The sequence below is a fragment of the Octopus sinensis genome, linkage group LG30, assembly GCF_006345805.1.
Source record: "Octopus sinensis linkage group LG30, ASM634580v1, whole genome shotgun sequence".
NCBI classification, from domain to species: domain Eukaryota; kingdom Metazoa; phylum Mollusca; class Cephalopoda; order Octopoda; family Octopodidae; genus Octopus; species Octopus sinensis.
In genome coordinates, this window is record NC_043026.1 from 7,953,037 (window position 1) to 7,973,036 (window position 20,000).

Genomic DNA, 20,000 nt, shown 5'->3' on the forward strand with positions numbered 1-20,000 from the left:
GGAGGACTGTTTTTTGTCGTCATATTGTCTCAAATGTTCATTCAATCTTTCCACAATTCTCTCAGATGTCTCACCTATGTATGTCATCTTCTTGTCTTTACAAGCACCTTCTATGCACCTTATGCTGTAGACAACATCTCCAGTTCTACAGTTAATGCCGGGGTTAATCCTACATACCATGCAGTTATCATTGGTGCAAATGGTATTCTGAAGGTTGTGATCTGCTGGAGTTCTCTGGCTTTTCAAAGATCTTAATGGCTGGCCTCTTCTTGACCTCGTGGGACAGAAAACTTAAACAGTGCTTAGCAACTCTTTTACTTTACAGCAGGTATGTAGACGACATTCACATTCTCGTTAAGACCAACTCTATTAACGATAATCTAGAGACTGAGAGGAACAAATTAGAGAGCATCCCACGTGTAGCTAACTCCATCCACCAAAGTATCTAGGTAAGCATAGATTACTCCACTATGCACCCCAACGACAGACTCCTTGTCCTTGATACTGAAACTTGGTTAGAGACTGTGAACAACAGAGGGCAGCTCCTCCACTCCGGTTACATGAAACCCATGGCTTAGAAATATGTTGTTCACAAGAACCCAGCTTTGTCACACAACATGGAAATCAACATACTGATAGAAGACTTAGGGTAATAAACAACATGTCCCCACTGTGCAAACCCTATGAAACGAAGAAACATGTACAGAACTTCATGCACTGCATGCAGTCCTCTGGACATGGTCAGAAAGATAGGGTCCGAGTATCCAGCGGGGCTAGAAAGAAATTAGATAACATTATATGTAATGATACCAGTGGTACCTGCCCTAGATATAGAAACAAAGACTGGAATAGGATACAAAGAAATTGTGACAAAGCAAACAGGCTGAACACATGGTAGAAGGCCAACAAGTAGGGGTCACAGCCCATGGAGAAGTTGCCCATAGATTTAGGAAAGCTGTGAAGGAGGCCAAGGTCAACAGTAAGATCGTTGAAAAGCCAAGGAGCTCCATCAGATCACAACTATGTAGGATGTACCCGCTTTGAGAATACCATTTGCACCAGTGATAACTGCATGGTATGTAGGATGATCATAGATAAAGGCAGCGAGTTGGCAGAAACGTTAGCACGCTGGGCGAAATTCTTAGCGGTATTTCGTCTGTCTTTACGTTCCGAGTTCAAATTCCGCCGAGGTCGACTTTACCTTTCATCCTTTCGGGGTCGATTAAATAAGTACCAGTTACGCACTGGGGTCGATATAATCGACTTAATACCTATGTCTGTCCTTGTTTGTACCCTCTGTGTTTAGCCCCTTGTGGGTAGTAAAGAAATAGGTATGTAGGATTAACCCCGGCATTAACTGTAGAACTGGAGATGTTGTCTACAGCATAAGGTGCATAGAAGGTGCTTGTAAAGACAAGAAGATGACATACAAGTAGACTTGAGAATCGATTGTTGCATTAGGTGGTAACAATTCAAAGTGAATTACTCCTTTGCAATCCCACCAGACAAAGAGAAGAACCTTTTCCCCATGAAGTTCCCTTCTCGGTTGTGATTGAGCTTTTCCCCTTTTACCAGGCCACTGTTTACGACGTTTAACATTTCGGTAGAAAATCAGTTTTTTCGTCACCAGTCACAAGTGCGTTGGTGGGGGGAACAAACACAGACACATAAACATATACACAGACATACGTACATACACACACACACACACATATTTTTTCGACGGACTTTCTGTCTACCAAATCTACTAACAAGATTTTTGTGCGTTCAAGGCTATAGTAGAAGACACTTGCCCAACGTGCCATGCGGTGGGACTGAACCCGGAACCATGTGGTTGGTAAGCAAGCTACTGACAACACAGCCACTCCTTATAAAAGAATTTCATTAAAGAGATTTTCCCCAACAAAGGAAGGAAAATGCACACATTTTATATCTACTTTTCAATATATATTTAAAGGATTGATTATTATGATGGGTTTCGCGTTTCGCCAACCATGGCACTGAAGTTGGTGAAAATATTGCAGTTTTGTATTTTCTTTCGAAGTTTTTAGTCCACGATGTTTGTCTGAGAGTTTGGAAAGGAATCAGAATGTGGGACAGATGTAAGGGAGGTAATTGGTAATTGTTATTTTCTGAGACAGGGGAGGTAATTACTCCTTTAGCAAGGTAAATTTTGTACAGAGACTCATGAAGTAGTGAAATGAATTAATTTATCCAGTTTCGGTTAAGCGTTCATGAATTAGAATATTTACAAAACCCCCAAATAGTTCTGTGTTGATATTCAGGCGCGGTTTCTATGTTTCAATAAATATATTTTCTTTATTCAATCTTTCTTGTACAAAAATTGTTTCATTTCACTTGTGGTTGGGGAAAACCGTGAAGTTTGGTTTCCCGGAACATCTCTCACTCTCTCTCTCTCTCTTGTTCACTCAGTGCTATCTGTCTATACCTTGGCAAACGTATCTGTTTCTTATAAAGTGAAGTTCTCCGTCTAAGGAATATCCTTGTTTGGCTTATAGAGTTGTGTCGACAACCTGAACAAGTTGTCAAATATATTTAATTCTCGGGAGCACAAGTGAAACTGGTCTTAAACCCGTTCCTGTCGAAATTTTTTCTCGTGAATGAAATTCCCTGGAAATGCACAAATACTCTTGTTTCGACCTAAATAACAATTCAAAAAAATTTCATTGAAATCCGTTTGATACAGACTGCATACGCGTTAAGAACATGTTTCATTCTTTGATACAAATCATACACAAATAACAATTTGTATCAAGTATTTGTTTTACACCCTTATAAATTAAGGGTCAGTTTAAACGGTCGATCGGCATGAATGGGTTAATTGCAAATCCTTGACCTTGTTTCACATGGAATTGTGAACCTTCCAGTAGAATGGGGCATGCTCCCTTATTTGGACGCCCGCATCTTTTAGATAATATTTCCGTTGTTGCTGGGTATAGCTTCGCATTCATCAGTAGACATTTTTAGGGGATTTAAGTTGTTTGTGATGGACTTGTGCATTTGTAGAAGGTGAATAATCTTTGGATCCCTGGTGAACATTGGTAGATTTTAAATAATGGTGTTGTATGTCTCATTGTATCGATATACAGGGTAATGTTTTTAGATGAGGTGTGTTTCAATTAGTGTTTCGATGCCTGTTTTCTTGGCACGTTTAATTCCATCATCCATAAGTGAGGGTGGATAGTGTCTCTCGGTTAGCGTTGTTCTCAGGTCTTCAATTCCTTGGTCCCGAGTAATCTGCATCAGACACAATTGTGCAAGTACTTTTCGCTGAATTAAAAAGAATATATCTTCGGGTTTCCTGAGCGAAATAGAAGTCTGAGTCCGTTGGTTTCTTATTTCTTTATTGCCCACAAGGGGCTAAACATGGAGGGAACACAGCAGGACAGACAAAGGGATTAAGTCGATTATATCAACCCCAGTACGCAACTGGTACTTATTTAATCAACCCCGAAAAGATGAAAGGCAAAGTTGACCTCGGCGGAATTTGAACTCAGAACGTAGCGGCAGACGAAATACCGCTAAGCATTTCGCCCGGCACGCTAACGTTTCTGCCAGCTCGCCGCCTTTTTAAAAATATGGAACGCTTCACGAATTTTCGTGTCATCCTTACGCAGGGGCCATGCTAATCATCTCTGTATCGTTCCAATTTTAGTATATGTACAGCTGAAGCAAGTACAAAATACCTATTTCTTTATTACCCACAAGGGGCTAAACACAGAGGGGACAAACAAGAACAGACATAGGTATTAAGTCGATTACATCGACCCCAGTGTGAAACTGGTACTTAATTTATTGAGCCCGAAAGGATGAAAGGCAAAGTCGACCTCGGCGGAATTTGAACTCAGAACGTAGCGGCAGACGAAATACCGCTAAGCATTTCGCCCGGAGTGCTAACGTTTCTGCCAGCTCGCCGCCTTTTTCTCGCCGCGTTGGTTTCTGATAGATATCGGTTTCAATTTAGTAGTTGACTTTTTAAAACTAAGATATCATGGAACGGGGGTAGTTCTTTGCTGTACTCCATTGTCACCTAAATATTCGGATTTATACTATTTAATAACGATTTAAATTCGTAAAGTTTATCAATGGTCTCATTCCAGATGACAAAGCAGCCATCCAGATATATTTTCCAGTTCTCTCTTATACAGGGTACAGTATTGAATATGCCAGTGATTAATGCAGTAAGGCTGAGGCTGCCAGCCAGTGCTTGAGCTATTATATGCCTCGGTCGTGCAGGAACAAAAGTGTGGCATGCTGGCGCGTTGTAACGGACAAACAACTTTCTCTATGTATGCGTGACCGACCTAGGGTCTTACAATGATATCCATTTTTTGCAGTGATAATTCAGATATGGTTAATTCTAAATATCCCTTTATCAATTTCGCAAGAACCGGGGTTGCTTTTATTCCCATCACATTGCCACATTTTTGTCTGTAGGGGGTGTTATCACATAAAAAGTAATTGTTCTGGAGGATAAATTTTGAAGTTTCAATAATAAAATTCTGGTTCGTGCATCCCTGGAAGTTCTTTGGAATAATTTCCCAGCCAGAATTTTTCTGGCTTCTTTTGCATAATTGTGTGGGATGTTGGTGTATAGATTTACAACATCCGAAAGAAACCACGATGGTCTCTTCAGTTATTACTTTTGGTAGGGGGTTTAGCATATCTAGATAGTCTCCTATGAAGCTTTTGAGATATTTCAAAAGGGCTTTCAGTAGGATGTCTAGAACGTTGTTAAGGCGGTTGATTTCCGACACTGGGCCAACCATAATGGGTTTTAACTCTAAATATGCTGGAGCTCAGATATTGATGTATATGCCTGGTGATTGTGTTGTAGGCTTTATTTATTATCTGCTCTTGTGTAATTTAGGTAAGCTGTAGAAAAGTCAGCGGAGGTAAAGAACACCCGCACCACCCGTTTTCGGCGTAACAAAACCCCTAACCCTTAACCCCAAACACCGGACGTGCGTAGTCTTTGCCATCGCAGAAAAAAGCCTGCGCTTACATTTAAAGTAGGTGATATAATCTATTTCTCAGTTAAGCCTTTTCCTTGAAGATGAATTAAAGATGGAAGATTATTTTTATTTATTATTATTATTATTATATTATTATTATTATTATTATTATTGTTGTTGTTGTTGTTGTTGTTGTTGTGTGTTTGTAGCATTCAACGTTTTCGTACAAAGTATCGTTTTCAAATATAGGTTTTTGTAGTATTCTGTGTTCACCAGGCAGGACTACAGCACTTCTTTGTCGGTTTCTTGGATTGCCAGTTCTTTGTCGCTTTGCAATCGAATTATGCCATTCCATGTAGTTGAGGCTTGCGTAAAGTCTTCGAGAAATTCAGGAATATGGGCGCATAAATCATGCAGTGTTTGATTCCTAACTTTCGGTGGAAGATAATCGCCTTCGACTTGTGATTCATCCTCGTTGTCATAATCAATTTCTTCCGGAAGTCATTGTTTTCTGAAAAATTTCTTAAGATGGCTTCTATACTTTACATTATCGAGCGATTAGTGTTTCAATCTCATTCTGAGATTTAATTATGCTTACTGTTCGTTTTTCGACATCAGTGGCAGACGCCATTAGAAAAACTTATATCTATTTGCAAAGGAGCCTTCACTTTCATCGCTACCTGGTGGTTACCGCCCGTTGACGAGGGACAACAATCCCGAAACTAGTTCAAGCGTATCACTCAGGCTTGCGAGGAAGGGATGGCCTCCCTTTGAAAATACTCCAAAGACACAGATATTGTGTTTAGAGCCAGCTAGAGACGAAGATCTCTTGGGGCTATAAAGCTACAGTAACAACCTCCTCCCCAATGTGGTTAGCCATGATAAGATGGCTTCTATACTTTACATTCGTAAGATCTGTTGCGGTAAATTTTAATCCTTTTGGAAGTACATTGACTTTTGGTGCAGAGAGAGTTTTCTTTGATAAATTTATTGCTTTGGGTTTCTTCTCTATGTTTTCTTGCAACGCGTCTCCCTGTTTCTCTGCATTGAGTCTAACAGACGTTTGCTGTGACTACGTCGATAGAAAGCGCCTCTGTTACCAATTATATTTCAATTGTTAAGAGACTGCTTTGCTTTCTCAGTAAATTGCTAAGAATTACGTGGTCTGACTTTCTTCGTTGACAGTTAAATGTAGTCCACCGGTCGTTTCTAATTGCTGCAGAAAAATTAGTTCATCTGATTCTGGGGTGGATTTTTTCTAGTATTTCATATTTTTAAGGTGTGTCTGTTCCTAGTTCGAAAACGGTTGTATTTTTTTTAGACGGTGATAGTTTGATCTAGTTGCTTGTTTATCAATTTCTGTATATGTTTCCATACAGGATTTTTTTCAGGAAGGCCTTATTTCAACTGTACTCTTCTCTGAACTGAGTTTCATAATTAAATTTAAAAAATTAGTCACCGTTGAAGGGAATTTTCCTAGTTTGAGAACATTTGTCCTCCACCCGAAGTGCAATTACCTCCCCTGTCCCGAATAATAAAACTTTTACCAATTACCTCCCTTACATCTGTCCCACATTCTGATTCCTTTCCAAACTCTCAGACAAACATCGTGGACTAAAAGCTTCGTAAGAAAATACAAAACTGCAATATTTTCACCAATTTCTGTGTCATGATTAACAAAAGTTAAAGGCATGGATCTGTGTAGTATTAGTATTTCGGTCGATAACCGATGAAGAATTACGATCCTTCCGTCTGTCCTACCTGTACGATTTTAAGTACTTACGTAATGCCTTCTTCATATGTGTGTGTGTGTGGTGTATCTATAATACGTTAAAAGTCAGTTTCAATTTTGCTTGCTTTACAATCATACTCAGGCAAACTGGCGCATAATGGGGAAATACTATGAATTAAACAATTGCAGCGTGGAAGGTGTTTGTAAGCCATTTAAGAAACACACAAAAGCCGTTCGATTCACTTCAACATTTCAGTTTAATTTGTCAAAATATTTTCGTCGCTAAAATCCGCGACCTGTTCACTGACAAAAATCCGATGCAGCACGGATTTTAGCGACGAATATATTTTGACAAATTAAACTTAACTATTGAAGTGAATCGAACGGCTTTTGTGTGTTTCTTAAATGGCTTACAAACACCTTCCACGCTGCAATTGTTTTCGTTCCAGCACACGATCTCGGTTCAAGTCACTTGCTATGCGAGTACATCTCCGTAACTATGAATTAAGTTCACTCTGAAATATTAATAGGAACGGATTGAAACAAGTTTCGCGTAAATTGGAGGTCTTGTAGGTTGTGGGCTCATTTGAAGGAGAGGAGGGGTCGGTTAGGGAAGAGGTGTGAAGTGGACGGGTCGGACTGGAGATGCCGGAAAGCTCGAAGAATGGTGCGTTGGAGAGGTAAGATGGTGGGGTGGTAGGTGAGGGGAAAAGGGAGGCGGGAGACAGCAGGGGTGTGTTCGGGGGGAGAGAGCAGATGTACGGTCCACGGAAGGTGCTCTGGCAAGGGCGGTGTGGATGGTGGTGAGGGGATATCCACGTAGGATGAAGTGGAGAGCCATGAGTTGAGACTGAGTCTCAAAGTCATGGTCGTCACTACAGAGCCTGCGTAGACGGAGGAATTGGGAATAAGGGATGGAAAGCTTGGTGTGTTTGGGGTGGGAGGAGGAGAAGTTTAGGTATGAGTGTGTGTCTGTGTGTTTGTAGTGAATGGAGGTGGTAAGAGTGGAGTGATGAATGCTGACCGAAATGTCAAGAAAGGAGACAGAGGTGTCTGTTGTGTCTGGGGAGAGTCATTTTCTTTTTGTGCCTTATATTTTAACACATTCACCAGTAAAATTTCCACTTATTTCTTATTTTTTATTTCCCTAAAATTCTCATTCCGTCTTGCAACCTTTTCAATAGTCTTGACTCTATTTAGAAAAATATAAAATAAGAAACAAGTGGAAATTTTACCGGTGAGTGTGTTAAATTATAAGGCACAAAAAGAAAATTACTCTCCCCAGACACAACAAAATATGCTTCAACACACGAACTCACATAAAGAATCTTGCAAACCAAATCCCAAAATAAAACATTTCTATGTATATATATATATATGTACATATATATATATATATATATATAATATATATATATATATATATATATATATATATATATATATATATATTTCCATGCATACATATGAGAAAAGAATGCCGCACTTTCACACATACTCTCACATATACACTCATATATATATATATATATATATACTCTTTTACTCATTTACTTGTTTCAGTCATTTGACTGCGGCCATGCTGGAGCACCACCTTTAATCGAGCAAATCGACCCCGGGACTTATTCTTTGTAAGCCCAGTACTTATTCTATCGGTCTCTTTTGCCGAACCGCTAAGTGACGGGGACGTAAACACACCAGCATCGGTTGTCAAGCAATGCTAGGGGGACAAACACAGACACACAAACATATACACACACACACATATATATATATATATACATATATACGACAGGCTTCTTTCAGTTTCCGTCTACCAAATCCACTCACAAGGCATTGGTCGGCCCGGGGCTATAGTAGAAGACACTTGCCCAAGATGCCACGCAGTAGGACTGAACCCGGAACCATGTGGTTGGTTAGCAAGCTAATTACCACACAGCCACTCCTGTGCCTATATATATATATATATATATATATACACATATGCAAACATCTTTTATGCTTTCATGTATCGCTTATGTTTCTGTATATTTATCCCACCCATGCCAGCATGGAGAAACCAACATCAAACGATGATGATGATGATGATGTGTGTGTATAATTTGGAATATTGCTTTTCTAAATCTCTCAGAGAGACTTATACAGTAGCAGCACGATAAAGTGATGGTTTGTTGCCAACTTAATGTGGAAGTCCCATGAAAGGGAAGAATGCTACTGTTATTTAGCCCCAGGAAACATTGTTTCCAGTTGGCTATGTGACACAAGCTTTCTGTGTCCTTAAACAGGAGATAAGCACTTCCACCCGGCAAAGCCAGCATCCAGAGACTAGTTTCATAGTTATTGCACTTCATCAGTCTGGTGTAGCTTGGCTTGCTAGCTGAATTCTTTATTACGATAATATATATCGAATACAGAAGGGACATTAACAGGACAATACAAACAAAAAAATGTTATTATGAGTTCAAATGAACCTTACTTTTAAAAATTGGATATATACACATACAATATATGTTGACCTTTTTTATCAAAGAGGGGGTACACCCAGCAACCTGAAGGGCCCAGTGGCAATCCCTTCTTTTTCCAATGTCGATGAAGTCAGGTTACTAGCACCCACCTTTCTCATCACAGCCTTCCATCGTTTATCGAACACACTTCGCGACAGGATTCTCCTCTTCAGCCCTATCATGCTCTTCAGATGGTATCTGAAGTAAAGTAGCAAACCAGGGCCAGAGATTAAGGATCCCGTCACGAATCCTTGCATTCTTGTCCTCCATACACACTTTTTCAACACTGCAACTGTACAGAGAAAACATGCCTCACCTGCCTTCGAGAGTCCAGCTGGGGGTACAATCTTTATCATAGACTCAGCCGATGGCCGTACTCTCTCCAGATGTGACAACACGTGTTGTACGTAAATTATCAAGCTTCACACCTCCCGATATTGTACAAAATTGTGCTGCACGGTTTCATCTTCCAGCCCACATCTTGGACATGTCAGTGGCACTGATATTCCGTGCCTGGATAACTTATCGCGAACAGGTAAAGAATTACTGTAACACTACCAGGTTTGTGAGTTGGTTCTTGTCAAACCCCAGAGCCCTCCTAAGATGTCATCATTTTTGTACTCTACCAGCCCTCTATAGAACACCAAGGTGGTATTCCTGCTGCCGGCCTTGTGGATAAGCATGAGTGCCTGTTGGCACTCCTTTTGCCATATAGTCAGACTACATCTTTTAATGAAACCGGGTTTAAATTTCTACATAGAGGCAGGTCACTGGAATAAGAATAGCCTGGGCAAAGTTCAGAGAGCTCTTACCTCTACTGGTGACAAAGGGCCTCTCGCTCAGAGTAAAAGGTAGACTGTATGATGCATGTGTACGAACAGCCATGCTACATGGCAGTGAAACATGGGCTGTGACTGCTGAGGACATGTGTAAGCTCACAAGGAATGAAACCAGTATGATCTGATGGATGTGTAATGTCAGTGTGCATACTCGACAGAGTGTAAGTACCTTAAGAGAAAAGCTGGACCTAAGAAGTATCAGTTGTGGTGTGCAAGAGAGACGTTTGCGCTAGTATGGTCATGTGGCAAGAATGGATGAGGATAGCTGTGTGAAAAAGTTCCACACCCTAGTGGTTGAGGGATCCTGTGGAAGAGGTAGACCCAGGAAGACCTGGGATGAATTGGTGAAGCATGACCTTCGAACATTAGGCCTCACCGAGGCAATGACTAGTGACCGAGACCTCTGGAAATATACTGTGCTCGAGAAGACCCGGAAAGCCAAGTGAGACCTTAACCTCGAGGCCTATGGCAGGGGTGTAACCAGCCCACTTATGCGTACCTTCATAGGACACTAAACTTTGCATAGATCTGTTGAGGCAAGTGAAATTGAAATCGATATCAAATTCATTGACTGGCATCCGTGCTAGTAGAGCGCTAAGAGCACCATCCGAGTGTGATTGTTCCAAGAGCAGCTAACTGGTTTCCGTGATGGTGGCAAGTAAAAATCACCATTAAGCATGATCGTTACCGGCGTTGCCTTACTGGCACATGATAAAACATTCGAGCGAGGTTGTTGCCAGTGTCGCTCGACTGGCTCCTGTGAAGGTGGTATGTAAAAAACACCATTTGAGCGTGCCAGTTGCCAGTACTGTTGCCTGACTGGCCCTCATACCGGTGGCACGTAAAAGCACCGACTACACTCTTGGAGTGTTTGGTGTAAGGAAGGACATCCAGTTGTAGAAACACTGCCAGATCTACAGTAATAATAATAATAATAATAATAATAACAATGATAACAATAATAATGATAACAACAACAACATGATTCAAGTTTGATATTTCTGAAAATATTTATTTGTCATAATAAAAGAAAGCAAAAGATTGAAGTCCAGGAATAATTCCAAAAACAATGAAAGAATTGTCTGAAATATCAAAACCGAGAACTACGAAGACTTCATTATCATCCCATCTGAGGAGTAAATATTTTGGATTATCTTCAGATATCAGGATTTCAATATCTTCAGATGTTTCCTCTTCAATATGTCCAGGTATTTGGAAAATATTGTTGTCTCTATCTGTTATATAAACACATTCACTAATTTTGGTCAGACGAGGTCTTGGAATATAAAATCCCTTACTAATATATATTCCTTTTATTCTTATCCTCCTCACCAACAACTTTTCTCTGAACCATTCCACAAAACAGAAATCATCAAGCTCTAATCCATCCTCCCACCTCACAACAACAACATCACCAAAAGATGTGACTCCCACACCATCCACCCCTGCATCTCCTTCCAACCTTCCATATCTCCCCATCTTCCCACGACACACTTCATCTTTACATTTCCCATCTTTGATATCAACCACATCCACATAATAAGGGTCAAAGATGTCAGGGTCGATGCAATAATAGTAATCCTTGTTGTTGTACCTTCTTCTTTGGTATTTCTTGTCTCTCTCTTCTTGAGTTATGTCTCTAATATAATGACCACCACACACAAGTTGATTGTCGTTGTATTTATAAATCCTGTTGTAGTATTTCTCAGTACTGATGGTTTTTAAACGACGGAGATCCCTGTTGAAGACCCTCATTTCTCTCCCAAAGGCGACAATGAAACATTCATCTGTCCACCGACATATGTCCAGTGGTGGTCGTTGTTGTTGTTCATGTTGAAGTATGTCCACTGTTGTTGTTGTTGTTCTGATTAATGTGACACTTCCTCGAAACATCAACACACTCACATTCTCATCTAACTTAATTAGTTTACTGTTCCAATCCCTAATGTCCATAAAATCGTAATTAACAGGTTCCTTAAATGCAGGAATGGAAAAAGGGACCATTGCTGTCCTATATGGAAGTCTCCTCACTGATATTTCATCAATTCCTGAATTATTAATCTCTGCTATGTAATTACCACATCTCACCTTTAATCTACCTTTACCAATTATTTCACCTGATTTACCTCTTCTCCCTCCTTCTCCATCTCTTCCTCTGTATTCCAATTTATTAATTAATTCATTACTGAATATTTCCTTGTTCGTTTCAGATGTAATGGAAGGGAAACGAAGACCAGAATCAAGATTTAATAACGACACAGATTCCAGAATGTTCACTTGGTCCCCATCAATCTTTATGCAATGATATTCAATCAATTCATTATGTACACACCAGTAAATACCCGCCACTTTTCTCCCTATTACACCATAAGGGATGAGACTCGACCAAACTTGAGATGTCTGCAAATCTTCTCCATTCAGTTGAAATATTTCTTCCCTTTTAGGAACCGTGGCCATTATGTGTGATTCTTGTGTAAAACACACACCACCAACTAAACTTGCAACATTTCTGTGACATAGCAACTGGCCGTCTTCATCGAATATTTTAACATTTCCATTATTGGCTTTTTCACACACAACTGTCTTTCCTTCCTCAGAGACATCAAAATCTTTCACTTGAACAGGACATTCGTCTGTTTGTAAACGAGCAACCGGGAAGCTGTCTCGATTCACCATAAACAACCCTTCAACATACAATTCATTCTCTCTTCCCCATTTCCCAAGGCTTCCAACAAACCTTGGTCCTTTACAGTCTATACTGGAGAAAAGTACTTCATCTTTATAAATTCTTTTATTTAAGAATATTCTGTTGTATTCCCCTTTCTGGGTCAAACAGAAAATGTTTTTATATCTATTCATACCTAAATATTTATTCCACCTAATATAAACATACAAATAGCTGTCATCAATTGTCATTCTGTCATCATCATCAATACCATACCCCATGTAGTGTCTGACTGAATGTAAATATTGACCACCACTGTTGAAGAAAATGATGAATCTTTTGTTGAAGACAATGATGACATCTTCAGCAGTAACTTTAATATCCTCAATGTCATTAATATATTTTCTACCATCATCTTTGTCCATAGTTAACAATGGTTCAGGTATGTCTATTTGTTCTATTTCCTCCACACTCGAATGTATTTCATCAATATCAACAAAATACAAATGACCTCCGTCTCTCAATTTACTACAAACCAGTTGATTATTTGATAAAGAAGCCACACATTTATAATTACTTCTTGTTTGATAAATTACCAACGACAATGGAAATTCCACTTTTAATGTCAACAGTTGGTATTTATTATCATCAAAATAATCCCCAGTCGTAATGACCAGTGTGTTTGACTGCCATCGACACATTTTAATATAATTATAAACATTAAATTTGATAGAATTCAAAAGTTGACCATCAAATGTGAATATCTTAATGCTTTCACTCCGCGAGTCCCATCTCGCAATGAGGTTATTTCCAGTAAGAACCAAACGATTAATCCTCAACAGTCCTTCATCTCCCAAACTTTGAGGGAGAGGAATATGTCTGGCTTTATCAGAAACTGTCAGGTCCTGTAGATATAAAGTGGAAGACAACATTTCACTGACAGAAATGTTTCTGGAAAATACATCCACCAGGTCGATATAATAATTAAGTTGATTATTAGTAACGAGATCATTAACCAACAAATTCTGATCGTTTATGGTAAACATACGGCTTCTGTCTACCAGATAAACAAACGTTTGGTCAATAGATCCACCTTGGAGACTGAGGGGATGTTTCACTTGGGACATTAAAACACTGGGGACCATCTGACGACTGCCATGACCACCACCACCTATTCTAGTGTTGTACTGAAAAGCTTTTCCCCTTGTAACAATTAATAGCTTTTCTGTTTTCTTGTCTATTGATAATGATTTTACAAACACAGGGATATTAATTGTCTTAATTACTTCAACTTGATTATAATAATTGATGGCTAAAATGTCTAATTGTGATGGTTTATCACAATAACAAACAATTTCACATTCACCCATCTTACACACCCGTACATAAGGCTGCCTTAATGATATACTTCTCACTGTCTTTGATAGGTTTCCGATGACCCTTAATTGTTTCTGTAGGGGTAATGTGACCCCTATATGATCAGAATCCCATCGACATATATCTGTGGCTGTAGACGGCAGAGGTAATCTGGACACAATGTCTCCTTCCTTAGAAATGTACAACAAGCAATCATGCTTGATGTCAGACACCACAAACTGTCCATTGGACAGATTACATATTTCGCCAATGACAAGTTTTTGGTCATTCTCTTTTTCTTTGAGTCGTAGATTTAGATTTCTGATATAAGGATTTTTCGTGTGTAAACAACAGCCAGACGACCAGTCTTGATTCTTGTAAAGAAGAACCCTGTTGATTTGAGTGTCCGGAACATAAAGAGTTCCTTGGAAAACAGCAATGTGAGGGTGAACAGGGAAAGGCAGTTCCCACTGCCATTTCATTTCTCCATATAGATCGTAACATCTGAGAATAGAGTGTCTCTTGAAGAGGACATAGAAATAAACATTATCAGAGTAGATGTGATGAGGGTAGCCATAGAATGGAAGGTATTTTTGAAAAAGTTCTTCACCACATGTGGAATAAAATACCATTTTATTTTCGTTTCCATCTACGACTACAAAATTAATTGGAGTTGCAGCAATGCTGACATTATGATGTCCCAGAGAAATTCTTTCTGCAATGTCAACTTTATCTTCGTTGATCAATAGGATATGGACCTCGATTTTGTTTTCAGTGGTGGTCACAGCCAGACACTTATTTGATACAATATGACATATTTTGATGTAACCAGTTTGCACCTTTATTAAAGGGCCTTTTCTTAGTTCAGGACAGGTGATATACTGAAACCCTTTCATTTCACAATAAAATACCAGGAATCTGTTTGCGTTTATTCTACAACAGAAAGAAGGAAGCTCAAAGAAAACTGAATTATTTTGGTTAATTATTTCCCCATTATCAGTGAATAATTTAGCTTTCTTGTTTTTGTAAATTATTAATATAGAAGATGTAGACATAGGTAGAATATTTGTAATGTTGTAGCAATCCTCAATATCAATATAGTCTTTTAAACTGGGGGTATGTAGCTGGTGGTTGTATGACAGTTTGGGCCAAAAGTCTTTATTCATTTGAATACCATGTGGTTTGCCGCAATAATCTGTAACCAAAATGGTATCTTTACCAACAGAAATAGAGTGGCATTTCCTGCCAATGTCCCTCCTTGTTACACCACCTTTAGCTGAAATCCTATAAATTATTTGTCCCTGGAGGACATAGAAATAATTTTGGTACAGAGAGATTTTACTTGGGAGGTGCAGAGAATGGGTCTCTACCTCCCATAACTGTTGGCCATCCAGTTTGTAACAGATTACTCTGTTGATGCTGGCGAATGTAATTACAAGTATATTCTGGACCCCTACAGCAATATCTGTAGGTGTTTCTTTGGTAATAAATTGATAGTTAATGGTATTATCCTCCCAATCAAATTGGTAAACTGTCTTACCAAACATTTCTACACCTATAAGTGTAGAATCTTCCAAGTAACTCACCATATATAACCCCAACTTTATCCTTTTGATCTTGAAGGTTTTGGGGCTGATAATAAGAATCATTTCTTGGAAGGGGAGGGTTGCCAGAACCATGTCTTCACTGATTCTTGTGAAACTGGTCACAGAAGATGGACAATGGACATCAATTCTGTCACTGTCTCTTGTTACTAAATTTATTATCTTATAATGGTGGGAATATGTCATCACTCCCTCCTCTATGATGACAATATTGGATATTATTGGGATTTCTTCAAATTCTTCTCCAGATTCCTCAATATCTGCTTCTCTGGTCACAACTGGCTGAAGAGGCCGAAATTTTGTGGTCACTTTTGGTGGTTCAATGTTCTTGTGGTTGTATGGGTTACAGGTGACATAAATGTCAAAGAGTCTTTGTTGAAACCAATCAAGGTTTTGGTGAACAAAATCATTATTTTGTTTTGCAATTTCCAGAAATCTTGGCATTTTACGTTTGATATTACGTAAAATTCGAGATCCATCTAAACCCAGAGAGTCCATGTGATTACATTTATCCTTTACATAATCTATAAACGTATTGATGTGGTCTGTTTTGATTAGTGTTCGGTAACATGTCACAATATGAAGATATCTTGGTAACATGGACTTTTCCTGTTCTTTAGATTTCTTTGTGTCTTTTCTTTCCTGTTCTTCTGTTTTCTTTGTGTTTTGTGTGTGTAATATTTGGGGAAGAATTGGTGTAGTTTCCTTATAAATTGCTGTTGTATCACAGACTGTGGCAGGAATGAGAGCCAACATTTTGTTTTCTTCATTAATCTTCTCCATTTTATGAATATAGAATTATTATCTTTTTCTGTTAAATATATTATTTTCTGTGGATTTTGTTTTCTTCCTTTCGAATACAATTTATCTCTTCAAAATTCACTAATTTTTACAGCAAAGCTGAAATAAAATGAAAACTTTATTAGTTTTGTGAAAAGCTTTTGATAAAATGATATTTACTTGATTCATTCAAAGAATTTCAAGGAAAAAACACATTTCATTAAATATATTAAACAAATTGTTTATTTGACAGTGAAGTTAAACATTTAAACTGTTTTCAATGGAATAATCATTAGAAATAAAACTTGAAGATATAAATACACCATTATCTTTATTGACTGAATATAAGTGATGGTGAAAAGTTTTGTAGTAAGAAGGAATATAAATATTTTGTTGAGGTTATTTCTACAGATATTATCGGTAGAAATTATAACAAGGACTGATTTCCTGCTACAACATTTCATATCGAAATGTCAGACGGAAACAAACAATGAGATCAAAGAGAAAAACATCTGTTGTTTGTTCTCATTGTTTATCTCATTGTTTGTTTACATCTGACATCTCGATAGGAAACGTTTTAGCAAGAAATCAGAGCCAACTATAATTTCTATGGAATATCAATAGAATAATGTGAAAAACACTGCTAACAAAGTAGAATGTGTTGTTGACTTCTAAAACGATTTAATATATTTTACAGGAATTTATGGTTGCATAATGAAATACCACGTCCCTACAAATCAGGAATATAAGTATTATTAATAATTATATGCACTGGAAATGATGTGACAGTCATGGTTGGCTTGGTTTCCGTCATATTTACCTGGATTCACAGATACCAATAAAGCTGGAGATGAAACTGTTCTTAACCTGACAAATGCTGTAAATCTCTCGACATTTCAATATAATCCACACAATTATCATACACAACATTGATTAACTCGGAAAGCTTATCCAAAGATGGGCTTTCATATAATCACACTGATAGACAGCATGTTGAGAGGATCGTTATTATTTGTTGCTGATTGAGATTAATAAAGATTGGTTAATGAATAAGCCCAATTAATGGAAGGTAGGTTCATCTTAATTATCTTTAATATAAGGGACAATGTTTGGGTAGCAATGAGAAAGATGTGTTTGTATGAAAAAGGGGTTTGACAGGTGAAGTGTGTTTTGTTTTGTGTCAGGTGAGGAGTTATAACTTGGTGTAGTTTATTATGAAGTATTGGGGGTTTAATGAGGTGGATTAGGTAATATTGGTGGGGGTGTTTAATGACATTCTGGTGACCCATCATTATCAGAATGATCCTCCACCGCCTCCTTGGTCTATGAAATAATGACTGTTACTCTATTGACCCCAGGAGGAATGAAAAATAAAAGAGACCTTCTTCAGGATGTCAGCTCTTTGAATAAACATGGACTAAACAACAACATATTTTTGGGGAAAAGCTGGATAAGGCTATGTTGTTGTTATTGCTGTTGTTGTAGGCAACAAAGTTTATAAAGAGAAAAGCAGATAATTGCAAATATTTCTATTGTAAAATTAAATTGGAATGAATGTTTATGTTTCATTTGTGCCATTCTACTTGGTTTATTTTGGGGAAGAAAAACCTACAAAACCCCTCATAATAATTATATTAGACTTTAATCTAATTGTGTTTGTATTTATATACACATGCATACATATATATGAATGAATGTGTATAATATATAGACAAAGAAAGATGCACATATGTATATTTATACATCCATACATCTGTATGTATGTATAATCATCATCATTTTACCCCCACTTTTCATGCTGGAATCCGTTGGAAGGTTCAGAGAATATCTTGCCTGAAGTTACATTTTCTGGTTTTCTTTCTGCAGCTGGATGCTCTTCCTGACACCAACCACTGCACAATGTGCACTGGGTGCATCTTATGGCACCGTCACTAGAGACGACCGCCATGTCCTTGACAAAACTAAAGGTTCCCCTCAATCTCTGGGTGTGACATATACCTTGGGATGGGTGAGAGATCTAGGGTAATAAATATATGAAAAGGAGTGGCTGAGTGTTGGGGAGAGACCCAGGTAGGTCCAGTAACATCCCTAGTTTCATTGGAAGAATGGTGAAGAGAAGAGATTTACTGCCAATCTTTGTTACAGCAGTAAGATAGTAGAGTAAAAAGAAGAAGAGAGAGTGATTGAGAGATGAAAGATAGAAAGATACTTCTGCTAATTATTAATAAGTATATATATATATATATATATACATACATACATACATACATACATACACATATATAGACAGACACATTTTGAATGACTTCTGACTCCATCAAAAGAGGATAGGTATCTTTATTTTTCACATTTAATCACAGATATCTTTATTCTGATGTATAATTTTATATTTTATATTTGACATTTTATACTTGACTTTCTAAGTTTGATAATCATCATCATCATCGTCATCATCGTTTAACGTCCGTTCTCCATGCTAACATGGGTTGGACGGTTCGACCAGGGATCTGGGAAGCCAGAAGGCTGCACCAGGCTCCAGTCTTATCTGGCAATGTTTCTACAGCTGGATACCCTTCCTAACGCCAACCACTCCGTGAGTGTAGTGGGTGCTTTTTACGTGCCACCTGCACAGGTGCCAGGCGAGGCTAGCAACGGCCACGGTCGGATTGGTGTATTTTATGTGCCACCGGCACGGAAGCCAGTCGAGGCGGCGCTGGCATCGGCCACGAGTCGGATAGTGCTTTTTACGTACCACCAGACCAGGGATCCTGGCTGGTTCATGCTAATTTATATTTATATTTTATAATCTATAATTTTTAATTCTTAATTTTGTAAAGTTTAATTTTTTAATTTTATAATTTTAATGTTTAATTTAATGCTTAGTTTTAAGGTGATGTAAAATTAGGTTAACAATATTTTGAAAAAGAACCTGAAGATGGTAGGATTGTAAATCTTATGATTATACACACACACACACACACACACACACACACCACACACACACACACACACACACTCACACACATATATCATTACATGGAAATATGTGAGCATGAAAAGTAATATTCTTAAGATTATAAACCTGGAAAAATACAGGACAAGTTATTACACCTGTAAAAGTTTAGGACAAGTTATTACACCTGTAAAAGTTTAGGACAAGTTATTACACCTGTAAAAGTTTAGGACAAGCTATTACTTCAAGTAAAGAATAAGAAACTTTTTAATTAAAATATTGCAGCAAGAATTCCAGTTCTTCTAATTTACCATTCTTTACAGTTCTCATCTTTTAAATTTATTGTACAAAACTGTTCAGCTAATTTGTAAGTTTGTCTAATTAGTCACTTTTTTCTGTATTTAAGGTAGTAAATTAGCTAAATTCTACTTAAATAAGTATAGTGTTATTTGTAAACTATAATAAAATAAGTTTTAATATTCAAATTTTTATTTTAGCTGCAATATTTTAAGTAAAACATTTCTTAATCTTTACTTTATTTGAAGTAATAGCTTGTCCTAAACTTTTACAGGTGTAATAGCTTGTCCTAAA

At 37.9% G+C, this 20,000-nt stretch overlaps 1 non-coding gene across 1 annotated transcript; it reads right to left on the reverse strand.

Moving 5' to 3' along the window:
- Window positions 1-3,593: 3,593 nt before the first annotated feature.
- On the reverse strand, window positions 3,594-3,700 carry LOC115226820. The gene has a single exon (XR_003883032.1). It is a non-coding gene; the product is annotated as a U6 spliceosomal RNA (small nuclear RNA).
- Window positions 3,701-20,000: the final 16,300 nt, after the last annotated feature.